Source organism: Poecilia reticulata, chromosome 3 (genome assembly GCF_904066995.2).
Source record: "Poecilia reticulata chromosome 3, P_reticulata-male-v2, whole genome shotgun sequence".
In the NCBI taxonomy this organism is placed as follows: Eukaryota; Metazoa; Chordata; class Actinopteri; order Cyprinodontiformes; family Poeciliidae; genus Poecilia; species Poecilia reticulata.
The window spans coordinates 36513889-36537859 of NC_088832.1; the positions used below are offsets into that span (position 1 = coordinate 36513889).

The 23971-nt window shown below is 44.9% G+C and overlaps 1 long non-coding RNA gene and 1 pseudogene across 2 annotated transcripts; one reads left to right on the forward strand and one right to left on the reverse strand.

The window, feature by feature from the left end:
- Positions 1–9588: 9588 nt before the first annotated feature.
- LOC103460509 (11-beta-hydroxysteroid dehydrogenase type 2-like) lies at positions 9589–23924 on the forward strand (annotated as a pseudogene). Its single transcript, XR_014087055.1, has 5 exons — positions 9589–12722; positions 15551–15763; positions 18298–18485; positions 21023–21158; positions 23210–23924. The product of XR_014087055.1 is annotated as an 11-beta-hydroxysteroid dehydrogenase type 2-like (transcript).
- LOC145551216 (uncharacterized) lies at positions 12746–15557 on the reverse strand. Its single transcript, XR_014087056.1, has 6 exons — positions 15382–15557; positions 14884–15247; positions 14448–14586; positions 14134–14271; positions 13926–14025; positions 12746–12854 (listed from the first exon to the last, which is right to left on the reverse strand). It is a non-coding gene; the product is annotated as an uncharacterized LOC145551216 (long non-coding RNA).
- Positions 23925–23971: the final 47 nt, after the last annotated feature.

Genomic DNA, 23971 nt, shown 5'->3' on the forward strand with positions numbered 1-23971 from the left:
ATTTAATGTGAATAAATGTTCCTAAATTAATCTGTTTTCTCTCAGTTTTTGCTGAAATAATAAAACCTGAATTTCTTTCCATTGTTTCTGTGTGGGCCAGTAGGAGGAGCTGGACGAGTGCCGGGCTCCATAACTTGTTTACAGTGGCAGCTGCACAAACACACAATAAAAACACACAATTCCTGCAGATAACAAACAGTTTCACTAAGTTGCTGCACCTTCCACACCTCAGACTATTTACAAGCTGATTATTTGGATGGAGGCTGTCGATGTGTCTGTCCCCATCAAATAAACAAATTCAATTACAAAAGAGCGTCTGGGATTCTGTAGTTCTGCCAGAAGGATGGATCCGACAGCAGCTGGCTGAAAATGAATCTGGTTCCGTCTGTCTGACTGGGTTCTGTTGGTCCGGTCTGACCCAAGGCATGAGCAAACTAAGCAGCCGCTTGGGGCCCCGGGGCCACTAAGGGCCCTCAGTGGAGCTGATTTTTTATTTATTTAGTAATAATTTCTGTCATTATAATATCAAAAAACACACAATTTCACTATGAAGTGACTTGTTTATACAATAATATATATTTGAGAATGTATGTAGAAATTATTATAAATTGCTCTGAGCCCCCTGGTGGCCGCGGTAGGAACCGCAGCTCTGAGCCCCCTGGTGGCCGCGGTAGGAACCGCAGCTCTGGCCCCCTGGTGGCCGCGGTAGGAACCGCAGCTCTGGGCCCCCTGGTGGCCGCGGTAGGAACCGCAGCTCTGAGCCCCCTGGTGGCCGCGGTAGGAACCGCAGCTCTGGGCCCCCTGGTGGCCGCGGTAGGAACCGCAGCTCTGAGCCCCCTGGTGGCCGCGGTAGGAACCGCAGCTCTGAGCCCCCTGGTGGCCGCGGTAGGAACCGCAGCTCTGAGCCCCCTGGTGGCCGCGGTAGGAACCGCAGCTCCGCCGGTACCAAGAGCTGCACCGAGGATCCAAACGTCCGAAGCTCCGGTCAGAAACTACCAGAGGTGGGACCAAGTCACTGTGTGGCAAGTCTCTGTCCTCAAGTCTCTGTCCTCAAGTCTCTGTCCTCAAGTCTCTGTCCTCAAGTCGAGTCAAGTCTCTGTCCTCATGTCTCTGTCCTCAAGTCTCTGTCCTCATGTCTCTGTCCTCAAGTCTCTGTCCTCAAGTCTCTGTCCTCAAGTCTCTGTCCTCAAGTCGAGTCAAGTCTCTGTCCTCATGTCTCCGTCCTCATGTCTCTGTCCTCAAGTCTCTGTCCTCAAGTCTCTGTCCTCAAGTCTCCGTCCTCATGTCTCTGTCCTCATGTCTCTGTCCTCATGTCTCTGTCCTCATGTCTCTGTCCTCAAGTCTCTGTCCTCATGTCTCTGTCCTCAAGTCGAGTCAAGTCTCTGTCCTCATGTCTCTGTCCTCAAGTCTCTGTCCTCAAGTCTCTGTCCTCATGTCTCCGTCCTCATGTCTCTGTCCTCATGTCTCTGTCCTCAAGTCTCTGTCCTCATGTCTCTGTCCTCATGTCTCTGTCCTCAAGTCTCTGTCCTCATGTCTCTGTCCTCAAGTCTCTGTCCTCATGTCTCCGTCCTCATGTCTCTGTCCTCATGTCTCTGTCCTCAAGTCTCTGTCCTCATGTCTCTGTCCTCAAGTCTCTGTCCTCAAGTCTCTGTCCTCATGTCTCCGTCCTCATGTCTCTGTCCTCAAGTCTCTGTCCTCATGTCTCCGTCCTCATGTCTCTGTCCTCAAGTCGAGTCAAGTCTCTGTCCTCATGTCTCTGTCCTCAAGTCTCTGTCCTCATGTCTCCGTCCTCATGTCTCTGTCCTCAAGTCGAGTCAAGTCTCTGTCCTCATGTCTCTGTCCTCAAGTCTCTGTCCTCATGTCTCTGTCCTCATGTCTCTGTCCTCAAGTCTCTGTCCTCATGTCTCCGTCCTCATGTCTCTGTCCTCAAGTCGAGTCAAGTCTCTGTCCTCATGTCTCTGTCCTCAAGTCTCTGTCCTCATGTCTCTGTCCTCATGTCTCTGTCCTCAAGTCTCTGTCCTCATGTCTCCGTCCTCATGTCTCTGTCCTCAAGTCGAGTCAAGTCTCTGTCCTCATGTCTCTGTCCTCAAGTCGAGTCAAGTCTCTGTCCTCATGTCTCTGTCCTCAAGTCTCTGTCCTCATGTCTCTGTCCTCAAGTCTCTGTCCTCAAGTCTCTGTCCTCATGTCTCCGTCCTCATGTCTCTGTCCTCAAGTCTCTGTCCTCAAGTCAGGAACCTTTAATTTCAAGTAATTTCGAGTCGTTTTTATTTTATTTTATATAATTTGCAATTATACATAAAATTCAAATAATGGACCATTTGTTCTTTTTAAAATCTGTATTTATCTCAAATGATAGAACATGTGCAGCTGAACACAAAGTATAAAAAACATTTTTAAACTGGACCTCTTTATTGCGCAGTTCTGTTAAACTTGATATTCAATAAAAACAGTTTTCAGAAAATGAAATAAGTATATATGAAGTTATTACAATAAACTCAGGAGGTCTGGTTATTTTTCTGCTTTTATTTCTAAGTATGTTAGTTTCAGGCCTCCGTAAATATGGGCCAGATCTTCTAAACACAACATTTATTTGGGACAGTCACTGTATTTGGTCTGTTTTAACAAATAAACCACATGAAAAATCTAAATCATTGCAAATAATGTGAAGTAGTTTTGAATTTGGATGTGATGGTAAAATAAATATCTGTCAGGCCGAGTGGGTTAAATCTACAGCCAATTTCACATCAATATTGATAAAAACATGTTGTCAGAATCACTAAATAATGAGCTCATTATTTTATGTCTTACTCAGTTACTATCCCACTTAGTGTTTATTCAGGGTCAGTCAGATTGAACTATTTTTATTTTTACAGAAATCTTTGAAAGATGGCCAAAAAAAACCCGGGATTTTTAAAAATGTGTTTTTCCAGCAAAGCTACTTGGAAATGGGTTCTGTGGACAGTCAGTCAGAGCATTAAGTCAAAAACAGTTGACTTAATGCTCTGACTGCAGTAAACAATATAATTTCCCAACGTAGATGTCTTCAGACACACCAACCATCCTTAGATGCTACTGACCGGCTCATCATCATGATGGACAGAGAGACTCTGTTCCCTGAGTTCAGGTCCAGAATCTGCTTTCTGTCCCGGAGCCCCGCTCACCATCCACCGGCTTCCTGAGCTAATAACACGGTGCGCAGACCGGGTTTATGGTAAACCATCACCATGTTAACCCGGAGCACACATGCTAACACGAAGTTAGCTAAAGTCAGCTATCTTACACATGCTAACACGAAGTTAGCTAAAGTCAGCTATCTTACACATGCTAACACGAAGTTAGCTAAAGTCAGCTATCTTACACATGCTAACACGAAGTTAGCTAAAGTCAGCTATCTTACACATGCTAACACGAAGTTAGCTAAAGTCAGCTATCTTACACATGCTAACACGAAGTTAGCTAAAGTCAGCTATCTTACACATGCTAACACGAAGTTAGCTAAAGTCAGCTATCTTACACATGCTAACACGAAGTTAGCTAAAGTCAGCTATCTTACACATGCTAACACGAAGTTAGCTAAAGTCAGCTATCTTACACATGCTAACACGAAGTTAGCTAAAGTCAGCTATCTTACACATGCTAACACGAAGTTAGCTAAAGTCAGCTATCTTACACATGCTAACATGAAGTTAGCTAAAGTCAGCTATCTAACAGCAGAAGAAAAGCGCCACCTACCGTCTCTGTGAAGCTTCAAATGCGGACAAAGCTGGACAAAGTCGGTGCATCTCCATCCGATATTCTCTTCTTACATGTTTTACAAGCTGCAGTTTGTTTTTTATTCTTAAGTTCATAACCTACGTAGCCAAAAGAAATGACTGCATATTCGAGCCGTTATTTCTCTTTCGTTCCCTGAGCTCTGCAGCGTCACCGCGTTTTTAAAATCCTGTTAATTTGATTGGTTGAGCTGCAGCGACGCACACATACATACATAATGAGAGGAGAAACAGAGGGACGGTCTGCGCATGTCGATACGGAATGAGTGAAATTAATTAATGACGCCACTTTATAAATAATGTGTTTTACATTTTAAGACTGAGTAAAAAATATCAAGTCTTTTCAAGTAAACAGCTTCAAGTCGAGTCAAGTCCCAAGTCAGTGGCATGAAAGTCAAAGTCTGATTTTAACGACTCGAGTCCAAGTCATGTGACTGGAGTCCCCACCTCTGGAATATACATTGTCACATATTATATCAGGTGAATTTTTCATTCATAAGCAAATAAGAAGTTTATTAGAGTACAAATATTTAACAGCAAAGGCACTCAGTGCTCAACATTTCATGATTTGGAAATATGAAATCTTAACAGCCTGCAGTCCATGTCAGAGCTTTAACATTTATGGAATTTAAATGGTTTCATTCCGTGACTTTGCCACATCGTTCCCATAGAGATCACCGCTAACTGGGATCATTGCTCATGTTTGAACGGAGGTATGTTCTGATGAGCTTCACTTGCTAAATGATGCAACTGTGACAGGATGGTTAAAATATAATAAGGCTGCTGCCACAGGTGGGAATACCAAATCAAGGTTTTCTTGAATGAGGAAATGTAACTTTTCTAGAGCCTTCAGTAGACGGCTGGCTGGGTATATTTGTGGAATGATCTCTGGAAACATCACAGGTAGTCGGGCATGTGGCCACTGATTCCTCCAGCTCAGCTTCTGTCATTTTAGTGATGAATTTAAATTTCTCAGACACAAGTTGAAAAGTGGAAAACCTCTCAGACAGATCTTGCAGGAGTGTGTCAACAAGAACACTGAACCCCAGACATGGAGACCAGGGCAGGATCTGGGTCGTACTCTCTCGTTTCTCTGAGGTGGCCACTGAAATGGAGAAGCATCCATTTCAGTGGCCACCTTGCCTGCGATGTTGAGTGACCTCTGAAAGCCCTCTTCTCTATATTTGAGCAAAACCTCTTTTAGACTCGATTAGCCCAATGGCTGTTTCCACTGACAGCTGCTGCTTGCTTGCAAAGTTGCTCTCACATAATAAGTCATACCAAACCATGAGCCACACAAGAGACTCCATACTAACAATCTCATTAGTGACTTTGCCTCTGAGACAGTTTTGCCGTCTCCTGCCACTTCTTCAAGCTTTTGTAGTGCATCTAAAATCCCCCATCTGGAAACGTTCAGCTTTGACAGAGTCTAGCTTTGCTTCCCACCGGGTGTCACTCCTTCAATGTCGACAAACTGAGAATGTCCCACCTCTTCACAGAAGATGGAAATATTGTGTACAATCTTTGAACAGTGCCAAAGAAAGTTAGACTCTCTGCTAGATGCATCACATAACAAAAGGTCAGGCTGTGGCTGCAGCAGGGGACCAATAGGGCCTCTGGACATCTGCTGTATTAAACACCTGCGTTTACTCCCCTCATATTGGAGCCATTGCCGTAACTTTGTCCTCTACAATTAGCCAAATCCAACCCCAGACTCTCCAGTACGTCTGTTGGTGAGGCCTTTCCCAGTTGTGTCCTTCACAGCAGTGAATCCCACAAATGACTCTGCAATAGTGATTTTCTTCTTCTCATCTGTATCAATATATCGAATAATGACTGATTCCTGCTCTTGCTTTCAAGTATCAGGCTTGCAGTCCAGTTCCACTGCAAAGTACTGAGAGGACTTGATCTGGGCAGATATTTTACCCAAAACACTCTGATATTGAATCTAAAATTATTTCTGAGTGCACCATGGCAGATGTCCGGTGGTTTGTTTGGTCCGGTGGTTTGTTTGGTCCGGTGGTTTGTTTGGTCCGGTGGTTTGTTTGGTCCGGTGGTTCGGTGGTTTGTTTGGTCCGGTGGTTTGTTTGGTCCGGTGGTTTGTTTGGTCCGGTGGTTTGTTTGGTCCGGTGGTTTGTTTGGTCCGGTGGTTTGTTTGGTCCGGTGGTTTGTTTGGTCCGGTGGTTTGTTTGGTCCGGTGGTTTGTTTGGTCCGGTGGTTTGTTTGGTCCGGTGGTTTGTTTGGTCCGGTGGTTTGTTTGGTCCGGTGGTTTGTTTGGTCCGGTGGTTCGGTGGTTTGTTTGGTCCGGTGGTTTGTTTGGTCCGGTGGTTTGTTTGGTCCGGTGGTTTGTTTGGTCCGGTGGTTTGTTTGGTCCGGTGGTCCAGTGGTTTGTTTGGTCCGGTGGTCCAGTGGTTTGTTTGGTCCGGTGGTTTGTTTGGTCCGGTGGTTTGTTTGGTCCGGTGGTTTGTTTGGTCCGGTGGTTTGTTTGGCCCGGTGGTTTGTTTGGTCTGGTGGTTTGTTTGGTCCGGTGGTCCGGTGGTTTGTTTGGTCCGGTGGTTTGTTTGGTCCGGTGGTTTGTTTGGTCTGGTGGTTTGTTTGGCCCGGTGGTTTGTTTGGTCCGGTGGTTTGTTTGGTTCGGTGGTTTGTTTGGTCCGGTGGTTTGTTTGGTCCGGTGGTTTGTTTGGTCCGGTGGTTTGTTTGGTCCGGTGGTTTGTTTGGTCCGGTGGTTTGTTTGGTCCGGTGGTTTGTTTGGTCCGGTGGTCCGGTGGTTTGTTTGGTCCGGTGGTTTGTTTGGTCCGGTGGTTTGTTTGGTCTGGTGGTTTGTTTGGCCCGGTGGTTTGTTTGGTCCGGTGGTTTGTTTGGTTCGGTGGTTTGTTTGGTCCGGTGGTTTGTTTGGTCCGGTGGTTTGTTTGGTCTGGTGGTTTGTTTGGCCGGTGGTTTGTTTGGTCCGGTGGTTTGTTTGGTTCGGTGGTTTGTTTGGTCCGGTGGTTTGTTTGGTCCGGTGGTTTGTTTGGTCCGGTGGTTCGGTGGTTTGTTTGGTCCGGTGGTTTGTTTGGTCCGGTGGTTTGTTTGGTCCGGTGGTCCGGTGGTTTGTTTGGTCCGGTGGTTTGTTTGGTCCGGTGGTTTGTTTGGTCTGGTGGTTTGTTTGGTCCGGTGGTTTGTTTGGTCCGGTGGTTTGTTTGGTTCGGTGGTTTGTTTGGTCCGGTGGTTTGTTTGGTCCGGTGGTTTGTTTGGTCCGGTGGTTTGTTTGGTCCGGTGGTTTGTTTGGTCCGGTGGTTTGTTTGGTCCGGTGGTTTGTTTGGTCCGGTGGTTTGTTTGGTCCGGTGGTTTGTTTGGTCCGGTGGTTCGGTGGTTTGTTTGGTCCGGTGGTTTGTTTGGTCCGGTGGTTTGTTTGGTCAGGTGGTTTGTTTGGTCCGGTGGTTTGTTTGGTCCGGTGGTTTGTTTGGTCCGGTGGTTTGTTTGGTCCGTCCAGTGGTTTGTTTGGTCCGGTGGTTTGTTTGGTCCGGTGGTTTGTTTGGTCCGGTGGTTTGTTTGGTCCGGTGGTTTGTTTGGTCCGGTGGTTTTCAGAAGCAGTTTTCAGAAAACTTCCCGCTCAAACGTTCTTGTCTCTTGCACTGATTTCTTTTAACATTGTGAAGCTCTACTTGGAACCTTCTTAAGATCCAAGAGAGCAAAATGCAAATTCTTGCAATTGTTTGACTGGTCTTAAGATTTTGATCAGGAGTGTATATATATATATATATATATATATATATATATGCACAGATAAAACACTCAACGTTAGCGTAGCATCTTTGTAAGGTCGTCCCTGTTTGCTACGTCAGACATTCAGACATGAGGCATTTTGGTGAATACAAACGATTTACTAACTTGCCTTTGAAGTTATGAATTTTTGACACATCCAGTTTAAATCCTTTGTTGTTTCAGGACGTCTGAATAATTATATAAGCATCATTAAGTCCTGCAGCGACCGAGGAGCCACTGTTAAACTGTTGCCTGCGCACCGAAGCAGGAAGTCCGTGGCATATCGGCTATTTATCGGCTTTATCGTTCCGTCCTGCCTTTTTCCTTCTCCATTGATGACACTAGATGAAAACAGGCTCAGCTCCGGTGCTCTCCACTGACCGGCCTCCTCATTCCCTTAGTGTCCAGCTCACACCACTCGATTTTAGAATTGCTGGCCGATGTCGGCCCGTTTTCAAAACCTGACACCAGCCAACAACAAATGGTAGGTATAACGTGTTCGGTCGTACCGTGTGTCCAGCAACACGGACCGGTTTCTCTCACCGACATTCAGATTTCACCCAGAAAATCCCGTCAGGCCCCTAAATCACACGTGAATTTAGAGTAAACGTAACCGAAGAATAGAATTAACTCGGGTTCAGAAAGCAGTTCACTATCAACCAGTTATGCTTATTACAAGTCACTGAACCGAAACGCATCCAACTTCATCTGAACTCGGCCACACAGTTTACCTGGAAAACAACAGGAACAACATCCAAACATGAGTGGAATATATTCATTTATTTCACTTAAACACACTTCTGAACGGTGCGGGACAAATTTGATTTGTGTCGGTAGCAAGTCCTCTCAATGTGAAAATAAAATAGAATAAAATTTAGATCATAAAGAATCCTTTCAGGGTCCTTGGTAGAAAAATAAAATTAAAAGATGCTGGCCAGCAAAAATAGAAATAGTTCATATGGAGCTCTATATGTGTGTGTGTGTGTGTGTCTGATGCGTACGAAACAGATCGATGAAAGAGGTTGTCCTGGCTGGGAGGGCGACTCAGAATGACGATGGCAGCCGACGTCCACAGACACGGAAAACTCTGCAGCCTCTCTCTCTTCCTCCACAGGCACAGGAGCACCTTCCCAGGGTTCCTTTCCCCAATATCGGCCACAATAATGGACCTCACCAAGCTCCGCCCAGAAACGCCCTCTAGTGGCTTCATGTCTCACAAGCAAAGCCTCGCGGTGCTTAGCTTCTATGTGTAAACATGGCGTCTTTCACTCCGACTGACTCTGCTGAGTATTTCTGAGTTGATTAGTTTAGCATTTCTGCCGGATTTTCACAAAATATCAGCCACAACAAGGGAACAAAAGTTCATGTCGTCTTTTATGGACGACATCAAGATGTTTTAGCCACGCGATGCCTCTAACATTGTGGCGTTGCAGCTAAATGCTACCAGTCGATGAGGAAAACAGCAGATCCTCAGACCCTCAGCATAAATATATCTGTGGACAAGATCACTGATGGCTGTTGTTCTTGCAAGGCTGGGTGAGTCGGACATTCATGGTTTTGAGGGTTCGAATGTGCCTAGGACTTATACACGGTACTCGGTGCTAGCGTGGCTAACACGATTACAGTTTAGTAAAAGCTAGCGTGGCTAACACGATTACAGTTTAGTAAAAGCTAGCGTGGCTAACACGATTACAGTTTAGTAAAAGCTAGCGTGGCTAACACGATTACAGTTTAGTAAAAGCTAGCGTGGCTAACACGATTACAGTTTAGTAAAAGCTAGCGTGGCTAACACGATTACAGTTTAGTAAAAGCTAGCATGGCTAACACGATTACAGTTTAGTAAAAGCTAGCGTGGCTAACACGATTACAGTTTAGTAAAAGCTAGCGTGGCTAACACGATTACAGTTTAGTAAAAACTAGCGTGGCTAACACGATTACAGTTTAGTAAAAGCTAGCGTGGCTAACACGATTACAGTTTAGTAAAAGCTAGCGTGGCTAACACGATTACAGTTTAGTAAAAGCTAGCGTGGCTAACACGATTACAGTTTAGTAAAGCTAGCGTGGCTAACACGATTACAGTTTAGTAAAAGCTAGCGTGGCTAACACGATTACAGTTTAGTAAAAGCTAGCGTGGCTAACACGATTACAGTTTAGTAAAAGCTAGCGTGGCTAACACGATTACAGTTTAGTAAAAGCTAGCGTAGCTAACACGATTACAGTTTAGTAAAAGCTAGCGTGGCTAACACGATTACAGTTTAGTAAAAGCTAGCGTGGCTAACACGATTACAGTTTAGTAAAAGCTAGCGTGGCTAACACGATTACAGTTTAGTAAAAAGCCTTTTCAGGTGAAATAAAATCTTTAATGTATGTCAGATTCGGTACACATTGCATATTGATCTGTTCAGCTAACGTAAGGCTGTAACTGACAGGCTTCAGGATGTAGAAGTTGTATCGGTACTGCCATTATGCTGTACTTGGCTAAAGGGTTTTCATAATGGATGTGTTTATTATTGACAATTTTTTTTCATTCACTAAACACAAAGAAAGCAAAGCAATAATACTTACACCAGCAGACACTTTGTTCTTATTGATCCTACGACGGTTGAGCTGCAAATGCGTCGTTCACAAGCTTTGATCCAAGCAAGACTTTCCGTTTCAGATTTTGGAAATCTGTGAATTTTAGTTCCAGAAATACGATCAGGATACCTGACATCACCTGTACAGATTCCCACTGACGGAGGAGAAACATTCGAGTTCTGACGTATAACTTTCTGCCGGTCTGCTAGTCCACAATGTACATTAGCATGTTTACTACTGTAGCTTGTGTTTGTGAGACGGTCACGCATGTGGAAGCTGTGACTTACTCTGTTTTTTTATTTTTACCATGTGTGTGTTTAAGCTTCATCGGTTAATTAGTATTTTCCGTTTTAATGTTTAAAATAACGGCTCCAAGTCCAGTTAACTAATTTTAAACCAGGCATTAATCAGTGTTTTACTAGAATCTACCTGTGATGATGTGGCTCAGCGTAAAGTCCTGACTGAATGAAATCATTATAACATGTTTATGTCTCGTTAACGATGAACGGCTGAAAGGTTCCCGGGTTCATCAGTAGCAAGTTCACTCCAGCTCCTCTGCTGGTCCTTTCTGTGGATTCCTCATGAGATGTTGAATAAACATTAATGTTGTTTCCACTCATCATCTCCGACGTCCGCTGCTCCGTGTCAGCCGTTTGGGATTCCCCTCCGTGTTTTCCCTTCAGAAAGGCGGAGGGGAATCCGCGCTCTCTGATTGGCTGCCTGTCACATTACACAGGCTGCCTTCTCGCTCCCAGTCGGGGAAAACCCACAGGCTGCAGCGATAAACTGGCCAAGACGATCCAACATGCTGAATATGGCTGATTTGGGTCGGAGCGGTTCTGGACCCGATCGGTCGGAACACCACAGGATGATCGTTGGACCTTCCAGGATTGTCCTGAGGGGAAAATCGGGGCAAAGCAGTGAGCTGGGCTGCAGGTCGGAGGGAGGGAGCTATTGGATCAGGTGGTCCATGTCCATGTTCTCCATCTCAATATAATGGTTGTTGCAGACAGACTTCATGATCTGGACTCTTTTGGTTGGATGTTGGTTTTATTTCCACTCTGGTTTCATGTTTAGTTTTTATTCAAGTTCATTTTTTGTTAAATGAGTCCATTTTATTTTTGGGTGTTTTTAGTTTGCCAGTTCCAGTGTTTACTTTTCTTTTGAAAATAAAGTGTTTCTATGTTTGGCAGGACATTATTATGTCATCAGTTTAAAATAATCTTCAAACCATATTTTGGTTTATCGCAATAATCGCTCAGCTATGGTGACAGGCCTAAACTAGCAAAACACTTTAGATACGGGTTTTATTTCCTTGCAGGACGTTCTGTCAGCAGAGTCTGAGCGGGTCCGACCAGAACCAGAACCAGGCTGCTGTCTGAGCAACGACTGGGCTGGACAGGCACCATGTGTTGGGACAACTGGGATCCAGTCAGACGGCCTTTAACTGCAGCTGCATCGTTTTTAGCAAGTCAAAGTTGTTAATGATTAAAATGAGTAATTAAAATAAACCTTTTGCTCTGCAGAGGTTTGGGTGAGAAGCTCATCTGATGCACTTTGATCATACTTTAGTTCTCTCAATACGCAAAAGAGCCAGAAAAACTGATTTCGTCTTTAATGACCTCTTGGCTTCACAATCTAGTTGCCTTATCTTTTTATTGTGTGAATTATGATCTTTTAATCATGTGTAACTTTTATGGACTCCACAGGATACGTGAATTTCTGACAGGATGAATAAAGGACCATCTTATCTTATGTCTTGTTTCCGACGGTTCATTCCAGGAACTGCAGATCATTTATAGCAGAAAGTGGTTCTAGAAAGTTCAGCTGTCAAAACGCCAGATAGCTGAGATGAGAAGAGAACATGGAACGTTTCTGCCTTTCAGTTCTGCTGGGAAACAGTCGCAGTTACCTGATTTCCTGAGAAGACAGGAAGTTCAGCCCCTCTCCGCATTTTTACTGACCTTCATCCTTCAGCTGCAGCTACAGAACCAAAGGATCCTGCAAGACGATGTGAGGATGATGAAGGCAGCGCTGAAGAGCTGCAGCAGATTTCCATGAGTTTCCTCCTGCCTGACCTCAGCCTGCATGGAGCGAACCTCTGAAAACCAAAACTACCGGTCTTATTACTCAGTGGGGTGTGTGTGTGTGTGTGTGTGTGTGTGTGTGTGTGTGTGTGTGTGTGTGTGTGTGTGTGTGTGTGTGTGTGTGTGTGCAGATTAAATGCAGCCTGTTGCCCCTCCCCCTGCAGCCTCTATATATTGAGCGGTGGAGCCGGAGGGCTGCACTCTCCTGCAGACAGTCAGAGAGAGAGGAGTGTGTTCAGCAGAGAGAGACTGAAGCGACGCCTGCAACACGATGGACGACTACAACCTGGCCTTCAGGATCTACCTGGCCGTGGTGACGGTGTTTGTGGCGGGCCATGAAGAAGATCCTGGCGTCCCACCTGAGCGCGGGCCCACCCTGGTGGCCTGGCTGGGGGCCACGTTCTGGTGGAGCGGCTGTGGGCGTTCTGTCTGCCGGCCGTGCTGCTGCTGGTTCTGCTGGCCGTCGTCTACTGCGTCCGCTCCGGCTCCGGGTCCGGCCCGCCGCCCGGCCCGCCCGCGGAGGGCAAGGCCGTCTTCATCACAGGTAAGGGGAGGCTCCGCCTCCTTCCTCAGGTGCGCCGGACTCTGAGAGGCGAGCTGAGAGCAGAACGCGTGCAGGCGGCTCCCTGCTGGGAGTTCATGTCTGAGACGCTGCTTCACGTTTAGCTGCACAGACCTGCAAGGAGCCCAGAGCAATAAAAAGGTCAAAGGTCAGAAAAATGTGTGTAGCTATCCTGAGCTAGCTGTGGGTGGGGGGTTGCAGAATAAACGAGCTGTTACTCTAATATAAATAAATAAACAAACATTTCTGTAACCTTTCAAGTTAAATAAACTTGTTTATTTATACAAAATAAACAAAAAGGACATAAACATGACATAAAATGTTGCTCATGCTTTGCAAAAATAGAAGAATCTCATGTTCCCGATCTCTTAAGTGTATTTCTTTAAATACAAAATCTACTCTGGTAAGTAGAGGTGTGCCCATCGATCGGTTAGTTAGTCATAATGTAGCTAACATTAGCTAGTCATCATGTAGCTAACATTAGCTAGTCATTGTGTAACTAACATTAGTTAGTCATCATGTAGCTAACATTAGCTAGTCATCATGTAGCTAACATTAGTTAGTCATCATGTAGCTAACATTAGCTAGTCATCATGTAGCTAACATTAGTTAGTCATCATGTAGCTAACATTAGCTAGTCATCATGTAGCTAACATTAGCTAGTCATCATGTAGCTAACATTAGCTAGTCATCATGTAGCTAACATTAGCTAGTCATCATGTAGCTAACATTAGCTAGTCATCATGTAGCTAACATTAGTCATCATGTAGCTAACATTAGCTAGTCATTGTGTAACTAACATTAGTTAGTCATAATGTAGCTAACATTAGCCATCATGTAGCTAACATTAGCTAGTCATTGTGTAACTAACATTAGTTAGTCATTGTGTAGCTAACATTAGCTAGTCATCATGTAGCTAACATTAGTTAGTCATCATGTAGCTAACATTAGCTAGTCATCATGTAGCTAACATTAGCTAGTCATCATGTAGCTAACATTAGCTAGTCATCATGTAGCTAACATTAGCTAGTCATCATGTAGCTAACATTAGTGAGGATCGACAGAACGTTCACTGCACTTTACAGAAACGTACAAAAAAGGACAAAACAATACAGCAATTGAACAGAGAAAGCATTTGTATTTTAGAAAGTCCTGAAAAACGGCAAAGAAAAAAGTCAGACTTACAATTTTAAGACATTGTGGACTCGCCATGTATGTGACATCAGAACTGATGATGATTGGGACCAGATGCCTGGGGTGGAAAAACATTTCTGGGTTTCTTTGCCTGTTTATGTTGGAAGTAGAAAAAAATAGTCAGCAATGTCATAGAGTCAGTTGATGTTGGCATTAACTATGAAGCTGTTTTAAGTTTGGACTTAAGGAGACAAACTACCTTAAAATCTTTCCATCCATGATCTGAACACACTGATCCTTGCAGGATGGTGAGGGGGGCTGGTGGTGCCCATCTCCAGCAGCCATCAGATGAGAGGCAGGGTTCACCATGGACAGGTCACCAGTCCATCACAGGGCCCTGAAAGACAACAACAAATAAAAAAAAAGAAAGATAAATGTTAGATTAACGAGAAGAGAAAAATTCTGTCCAGTTATCTTTAAATCAAATCATGTTAATTAAGCACTTGGTGTTGGTAACACAGAAGTTTTTGTTGTTGAAAATGTAGCTAGCTGCTCAGTAAAAAACAAACTTACATCATGAAGACGATGTGAAGGTTCATCCTCAGAGCTGGTTGGTGACCTGGTGGAGTCAAAGCTTCTTCTGAGACAGAAAGTCTTTAGGTTTCTAACACCTGATTTCTCTGGCTTCCTCTTTCATCTTCATTTGCTTAGACTGCAAACATATGAAGATAAAATCATTGATGAACGAGTTAAAACAACAACCTCACAATATCAAAGTCTCTCTGTCTGATGGAGCTTAATTAAAACCAGGTTAGTTTATGAATTAAAGTTTATCAGGTCACAGCAAACAGCCTCCATGCAGTTATAACACGAAGCTGAATGATTGTTATAGTAATAATCATACAAGTCACAATAAAATAACTATTTCTGAAACCAACGTAAGTTTGTGTGTGTGTACTGCCCTGTTTATAATTAAACAAAGATAATTAGCATTTTGAAGCAAACTCACCACCAGCTAGCAACACTTAGCATCTTGTCCCGTTGTGTTGTCTTCTAGGACGTCACCAGCTTGAATTTACCAAAACTACTATTATTCAAGGCTGTTTCTATTTATAAGGCAATATTCTGAGTAAAGATGGTGAATTTGACCAGCGTCCGTTATCTTCTCTGGCCCGTGGTACTTCTTTTCTATTTATGGCGCTTTTCAAAGAAACTGAGAGTGTGCCACACCGCCACCATCTGGTCTGGAGTGTGAACTGAAGCTCACGCTGTTCACTAACAGATCTCATGTCTGAAACTGGACTGGGCAAAGACAGCTTCCATGTTTTAGTTGTAGATTCTGCATGTTACAGTAACTTCCACCCAGGAGTTTCCTGTCACAGAGAAATGATGGAAGCAAAGCAGCAAACGGTTTAATCAATGGATCGAACTTCATTCACTCATCCTGAGGATCAGCCGAACCTCATTCCAGGCAAGGCTCTGCTGGCAGAGATGGAGATAAACTCACCTTTTGTTGCTTGAGGTCAAAGTTCACGTTTCACTTTAACACAGCGCTGAACCACCATGTTCAGCCTCACTGTGTGAACTTGGCCCGTTATATCGATGACATGTAATGATGGTTGGCATGGAGACAGGAAGCGTCATTAGTTCCCAGTTTTCCCTCTGTGTCCCTGCAGGCTGCGACTCCGGCTTTGGGAATGCTGCAGCGAAGCATCTGGACTCTCTGGGTCTGGACGTTTTCGCCACCGTTCTGGACCTGACGGGAGACGGAGCCAGAGCTCTGCGGAGAAGCTGCTCGTCCCGCCTCACCCTCTTGCAGGTGGACATCACGCAGCCGCAGCAGGTGCAGCAGGCGCTGCTGGACACCAAGGCCAAGCTGGGCCTCCGAGGTGGGTGAGGGTGGAGGCATGTACACACAGAGACACACACAGAGACACACAGAGACACAGAGACACAGAGACACACACAGAGACACACACAGAGACACAGAGACACAGAGACACACACAGAGACACACACACACAGAGACACACACAGAGACACACACACACAGAGACACAGAGACACACACAGAGACACAGAGACACACACAGAGACACAGAGACACAGAGACACACAGAGACACACACAGAGACACACAGTGGGATGCAGATATGAAGGTGTCAGGAAAACAAATCTTAAATGGATTGAAAGCAGTAAAGTTTGATGGGAGCTGGGGGACAGAGCTTTGGGGGACAGAGCTTTGGGGGACGGGGCTTTGGGGGACAGAGCTTTGGGGACGGGGCTTTGGGGGACAGAGCTTTGGGGGACAGAGCTTTGGGGGACGGGGCTTTGGGGGACAGAGCTTTGGGGGACGGGGCTTTGGGGGACAGAGCTTTGGGGGACAGAGCTTTGGGGGACGGGGCTTTGGGGGACAGAGCTTTGGGGGACGGGGCTTTGGGGGACGGGGCTTTGGGGGACGGGGCTTTGGGGGACGGGGCTTTGGGGGACAGAGCTTTGGGGGACAGAGCTTTGGGGGACGGGGCTTTGGGGGACAGAGCTTTGGGGGACAGAGCTTTGGGGATGGGGCTTTGGGGACAGAGCTTTGGGGACGGGCTTTGGGGACAGAGCTTTGGGGACGGGGCTTTGGGGACAGAGCTTTGGGGACGGGCTTTGGGGACAGAGCTTTGGGGACAGAGCTTTGGGGACGGGGCTCTGGGGACAGAGCTTTGGGGGCAGTTTGGGACGGGCTTTGGGGGACAGAGCTTTGGGGGACGGGCTTTGGGGGACAGAGCTTTGGGGGACGGGGCTCTGGGGGACAGAGCTTTGGGGGACAGAACGGATGACGAAGGACAGAGAAATGAGCAGAAACTCAATCAGCTGCTGTTGGTTTAAAGGGAGAAAATGATTTGAGGCCAAATCAAAGTCTTATCATCAGCTAACAGTTACCATGGCAACAGAGGATGCAAGATTACGAGACAAGTGGACATTTTCCGATCCCCAACATTCACATTTTAATAGCTGCTGCGAAAAAATGAATCTTGTTCTCAGTTTCAGTTATTGATGCGTTTTAGTGAGTCAATGTGAAAACTGACAACTTTCCATGTGCTGATGGTTGTGGGCCAATCTGTGTGTGTGTGTGTGTGTGTGTGTGTGTGTGTGTGTGTGTGTGTGTGTGTGTGTGTGTGTGTGTGTGCGTGTGTGTGTCTGTGTGTGTCTGTGTGTGTCTGTGTGTGTGTGTGTCTGTGTGTGTGTCTGTGTTGTGTTGTTTGTGTGTCTGTGTGTGTGTGTGTGTGTGTGTGTGTGTGTGTGTGTGTGTCTGTTGTGTGTGTTCTGTGTGTGTGTGTCTGTGTGTGTGTGTGTGTGTTGTGTGTCTGTGTGTGTGTGTCTCTGTGTGTGTGTGTCTGTGTGTGTGTGTCTGTGTGTGTGTGTCTGTGTGTGTGTGTCTGTGTGTGTGTGTCTGTGTGTGTGTGTGTCTGTGTGTGTGTGTCTGTGTGTGTGTGTCTGTGTGTGTGTGTCTGTGTGTGTGTGTGTGTGTGTGTGTGTGTCTGTGTGTGTGTGTGTCTGTGTGTGTGTCTGTGTGTGTGTGTGTGTGTGTGTGTGTCTGTGTGTGTGTGTCTGTGTTGTGTCTGTGTGTGTGTGTCTGTGTGTGTGTGTCTGTGTGTGTTGTGTCTGTGTGTGTGTGTCTGTGTGTGTGTGTCTGTGTGTTTCTGTGTGTGTGTGTCTGTGTGTGTGTGTCTGTGTGTGTGTGTGTCTGTGTGTGTGTGTCTGTGTGTGTGTGTGTGTGTTGTGTGTGTGTGTCTGTGTGTGTGTGTGTCTGTGTGTGTGTGTCTGGTGTGTGTGTCTGTGTGTGTGTGTCTGTGTGTGTGTGTCTGTGTGTGTGTGTGTGTGTGTGTGTGTGTCTGTGTGTGTGTGTGTCTGTGTGTGTGTGTGTGTGTGTGTGTGTGTGTGTGTGTGTGTGTGTGTGTGTGTGTGTGTGTGTGTGTGTGTGTGTGTGTGTGTGTGTTGTGGGGTGTGTGTGTGTGTGTGTGTGTGTGTGTGTGTGTGGTGTGTTGTGTGTGTGTGTGTGTGTGTGTGTGTGTGTGTGTGTGTGTGTGTGTGTGTGTGTGTTGTGTGTGTGTGTGTGTGTGTGTGTGTGTGTGTGTGTGTGTGTGTGTGTGTGTTGTGTGTGTGTGTGTGTGTGTGTGTGTGTGTGTGTGTGTGTGTGTGTGTGTGTGTGTGTGTGTGTGTGTGTGTGTGTGTGTGTGTGTGTGTGTGTGTGTGTGTGTGTGTGTGTGTGTGTGTGTGTGTGTGTGTGTGTGTGTGTGTGTGTGTGTGTGTGTCTGTGTGTGTGTGTGTGTGTGTGTGTGTGTGTGTGTGTGTGTGTGTGTGTGTGTGTGTGTGTGTGTGTGTGTGTGTGTGTGTGTGTGTGTGTGTGTGTGTGTGTGTGTGTGTGTGTGTGCAGGTCTGTGGGGTTTGGTCAACAACGCAGGAGTGTGTGTGAACTTGGGAGACGCAGAGCTGTCCCTGATGTCCAACTTCAGAGGCTGCATGGAAGTCAACTTCTTCGGCACGGTGAGCGTCACCAAGAGCTTCCTGCCGCTGCTGCGACAGGTCAAAGGTCGCATCGTCAACATCTCCAGCCCAACAGGTGTGACACACACACAGCACACTAACATGTAACACCACCATTACTGCAACATCCGCCCAGCTAGAACCGCCACGAACTCCACCATCATGACCCAACAGACCGAGGGCAGCACCCCCTGCCCCACCCGCTCCTGCCCAAACCCCAGACATGCGGATGGATGGAGTCCAGCCCACAACCCAAAGCGAAGCCACATTTTGACCACAGCCGCACGAGCCTGAGAGTCTCACCTCGTCTGACTGCAAAGTGAGAGAGAGTGAAACGTTCATGGGGTGTAAACAGGGGAACCATATTGGGGGGAAAGTTATGACAATTCCAGGGGCCAGATGACCGACTGCCCTAAAAATGTAATGTTCTGACTCCCAGACCAAAAACATCCATATTTGCCCTGAACCCCCTGGATCTGCATGAAATGGTTCCTGCTTGACGGTGACGATGTTCAGCAGAAGACGGTACAAGACAAGAATGACTGGCTGTTACTATGCTGCCTAGAAAAGATAGAAAATCAGGCTTTCAAAAAATAGAGAGAGAAAAAGACAAGAGTGTTAATTTATAACCCAGTTTTTCTCCAAGAGAGGTGAGTAGACTGTGTGAGACTATCAACCATTTAGCATAGTTAGCTTAGCTACAATCGACTGTTTGCCTCCTTTTCACTAGCATTTAATGAATTAAGGAACAAATACCAACATATTCACATATTTAACTTGTCCTTGTACCTTTACCACTTAACAGGTGAGTCAGTCAGCAGCAGCTCTAACCCACGTCCTCCTGACCGTCCTCTCCTGAGTGAAATTAAAGCTGCAGTAACTTTATATAAATATTTTTCACATATTTGTTAAACTGTCATTATTGTGACAGTATGATATGAGAGGTAATCTGTGAAAAATCTATTTCCTCTGCTTTCTCCCAGTGCTAGAAACAATCAGAGGCAGGAGAGTTTTAGTGCTGTCAATCACAATCTCATGTGGTGCTGCTCATCCTTCCTCCCCCTCGCTCTGTGCTATGCTGCAGCTAGCATAGCACAGAGCTGTGCTGCAGCTAGCATAGCACAGAGCTGTGCTGCAGCTAGCATAGCACAGAGCTGTGCTGCAGCTAGCATAGCACAGAGCTGTGCTGCAGCTAGCATAGCACAGAGCTGTGCAGATTCAAACTGAATGCTCAGTTTAGTTAGCATAGCTACCAATGATGGCAGATAAACGGTTTCCTGTAATGATAAGTTGTTTCTCCACCATTAGCATATTTATCAGACACCTGCCAAAGCAAACAGACTGAGCCACTTCAACTCAAACTGTCTGGGAGCCAAAACTAATCAATCACAGATCTTCAGGCCAGATTTTTTCCAGCCAGGACAACAAGTTGAGTAAACTGTGTTTTTGTGACATTAACCCATTAAAGTCCAGCTCTGCACTGACTCACTGGGGGCCGACGGTGGGCAGAGCAGCCACCTCATTGGTCAGTCTGTGTGTGACATCAGAGTGACGCTCCCATAGACATGAATACGTAGACGCCTCATGGAGCGCTGAGTCGTACGTAGCGGCGTCCGCCATCTTGAATGTGGCAGCAGAGGATCTGAGCTCCTTCAGTCCTTTGCTTTGTGTTTCAACCTTTTTAAGAAACAATCTGGATTCATTCTCATTACCTTCCCAGGTAAGAATGAAAGATCAGAATCACTTTGCAGCCAGAAACTCGCTTCTAAACAACCAGAAAATATTTCCTATGTAGCTAAATTGGCCCGAAGTAGCTGCTATGTTAGCATAGCAGCTAATATAATTAGCGTAGCAGCTAATATAACCACTGATTGTTAGCGTAGCAGCTAATATAACCACTGATTGTTAGCATAGCAGCTAATATAACCGCTGATTGTTAGCATAGCAGCTAATATAACCACTGATTGTTAGCATAGCAGCTAATATAACCACTGATTGTTAGCATAGCAGCTAATATAACCACTGATTGTGTATTTTTTAAATATCTCAATCTGAAGTATTATAATACAGCTTATGTAATGAAATAAAAATAATTTACTCTGTTAGAATTATTTTCACTCTTTGTTGTCAATAGTTGACAAACTAATAAATATTTAAAGTAAAAAAGTAAGAAAAATATGTAGTTTAATGTTTGACAATGACTGATTTATAAATCAAGTCATTTCTCAATAACGTATAAAAAAATAAATACAAGAAAATTATTTGTTTGTCTTGAAATGTTAAATGTACATTAAATTATGTAAATATATTCATTAATAAAACACTGTGAAAGTTTCTGTTCATCAATATTAATATAAAATGATCAGAATCTATCAAATCAAACATTGAGCTCTTTATTCAGAAAACTATTAAATAATCACATCAAAAGTTAGAAACTGTCTTTAGTCATTTCTCTGATTGCCAAATATATTAATGTGTGAGAAAATGTGTCAATGGCAGAAATTAACTTAAAATACTTTGTAGAACGGCACTTTATAAAGTTCGGTCCTTTTACCTGCATTAGCTACTGGCAGAGATGCCACATTCAATATGGCGGACGCTGTGACATATCGCAGCAACGGGCCGACCCCCTCCATGACCTTTGACCCGCCTCCAAGGCGGCGCTGAACCTGTTCACTGAAACCCTGAGGCATGAGCTGGTTCCCTGGGGGGTCAAAGTCAGCACCATCCTGCCGTCCTCATATAAGACAGGTGAGCCCCGCCCCCAGACGCCGACCTGGCATCACATGCAAGGGGCAGCTGCAGGGCCTCGTTTCCTTAGATTCGTGTTAATTTGTGTTCTGCTGAGTTTTACATTGGGTCTCAGGTCGATTTAGAGAAAGCAGCTTTGCTAATATGTTCATATCTCTCCCCCTTGGATCAGAACCGCTAGAGCTAAAGCCGCTACAGTGGGTTTTCAACACGCAGCCACATGAGGGCATATCAGCCATTTAGAATCCATCTTCAGAATCTGGTATGAAGCCATTAATGCAAGAAAACCATTAAAAATATTTCATTTGAATCATCACTGCCTTTTTCATGGTTAAAATCTATTTTAAGCACTTATAGTTCCATTTTTGGTCACCAGTTATAAGAGTTGATCAGAGCATCAAATGGCAAATCGAGAAGTCCCAAATGTGTCTTTCACACCAATAAGATCTATGCTGGTGCTAAGAACATCGTTTATAGGACGACTTTAAAGAACCAGACAAACTACAGACCCCAACATCCCAGATCGATATTTATATCAAACAAAACCTTAAATACAGCAGACAAAATGACAGCAGAGCAGAGGAAGAGCAGGCCTAACACTGAGCTAATGCTAACAGCTAACACTGAGCTAATGCTAACAACTAACACTGAGCTAATGCTAACAGCTAACACTGAGCTAATGCTAACAACTAACACTGAGCTAATGCTAACAACTAACACTGAGCTAATGCTAACAGCTAACACTGAGCTAATGCTAACAACTAACACTGAGCTAATGCTAACAGCTAACACTGAGCTAATGCTAACAACTAACACTGAGCTAATGCTAACAACTAACACTGAGCTAATGCTAACAGCTAACACTGAGCTAATGCTAACAACTAACACTGAGCTAATGCTAACAGCTAACACTGAGCTAATGCTAACAACTAACACTGAGCTAATGCTAACAGCTAACACTGAGCTAATGCTAACAACTAACACTGAGCTAATGCTAACAACTAACACTGAGCTAATGCTAACAGCTAACACTGAGCTAATGCTAACAACTAACACTGAGCTAATGCTAACAACTAACACTGAGCTAATGCTAATAAATAACACTGAGCTAATGCTAACAGCTACACTGAGCTAATGCTAACAACTAACACTGAGCTAATGCTGACAACTAACACTAAGCTAATGCTAACAGCTAACACTGAGCTAATGTTAACAACTAACACTGAGCTAATGCTAACAGCTAACACTGAGCTAATGCTATCAACTAACACTGAGCTAATGCTAACAACTAACACTGAGCTAATGCTAACAACTAACATTGAGCTAATGCTAACAACTAACACTGAGCTAATGCTAACAACTAACACTGAGCTAATGCTAACAACTAACATTGAGCTAATGCTAACAACTAACACTGAGCTAATGCTAACAGCTAACACTGAGCTAATGCTAACAACTAACACTGAGCTAATGCTAACAACTAACACTGAGCTAATGCTAACAACTAACACTGAGCTAATGCTAACAGCTAACACTGAGCTAATGCTAACAACTAACACTGAGCTAATGCTAACAACTAACACTGAGCTAATGCTAACAACTAACACTGAGCTAATGCTAACAGCTAACACTGAGCTAATGCTAACAACTAACACTGAGCTAATGCTAACAGCTAACACTGAGCTAATGTTAACAACTAACACTGAGCTAATGCTAACAGCTAACACTGAGCTAATGCTATCAACTAACACTGAGCTAATGCTAACAACTAACACTGAGCTAATGCTAACAACTAACATTGAGCTAATGCTAACAACTAACACTGAGCTAATGCTAACAACTAACACTGAGCTAATGCTAACAGCTAACACTGAGCTAATGCTAACAACTAACACTGAGCTAATGCTAACAACTAACACTGAGCTAATGCTAACAAATAACACTGAGCTAATGCTAACAACTAACACTGAGCTAATGCTAATAAATAACACTGAGCTAATGCTAACAGCTAAAACTGAGCTAATGCTAACAACCACACCATCTCCTCCCAGCTCCCTCCAGCAACAACGCCTACTGGGAGCAGCAACACCAGCAGCTCCTCCAGAGTCTGCCTCCGGCGCTGATGGAGGAATACGGCGAGGACTACATCGCTGAGACCAAGGACCTGTTCCAGAGCTTCGCCCAGCACGCCAACCCAGACCTCAGCCCCGTGGTGGACGCCATCGTCCATGCGCTGCTGTCGCCGCAGCCGCAGGCGCGCTACTTCGCCGGGCGCGGCCTCGGCCTCATGTACTTCCTGTACGACTATTGTCCAATCAGTGTCAGGAACCGCTTCCTGCAGAAACGCTTTCTGAAGAAGACGCTGATGCCGCGCGCGCTGAGGGCGCAGGACGGGCCTGCAGGCGGAACTGGGCCTCAGCAGCAGCGATGAGGATGAGGAGGAACACGTCGCTCTTCATCCCACTGCTGGACCGACAGAAAACAAAACCTAGAAACCACAAAGGTGAAGAACAGAAGTAACTAAACGATTCAGATATAAATCAATAACCAATCAATAACCAATCAGGAATCTTCACATTCATGGCTTCACTACCTTCCAGATACGATCAGTTGTTAAATTTAACTGTTTTCACATACAAGAAAATCTCATCTATTTTTGAACTAAGTATTTTATTCATAAATGTAAATTAAAAATCCAACTCCGTGTTGATCTGAGGAAATATTTTCATTTTCTGTGAAACAATAAAAACATTGTTTATTCTCTCATTTCAGTTTTTTATCCTCATGATCTGATCCTTTATATTCTGACTATT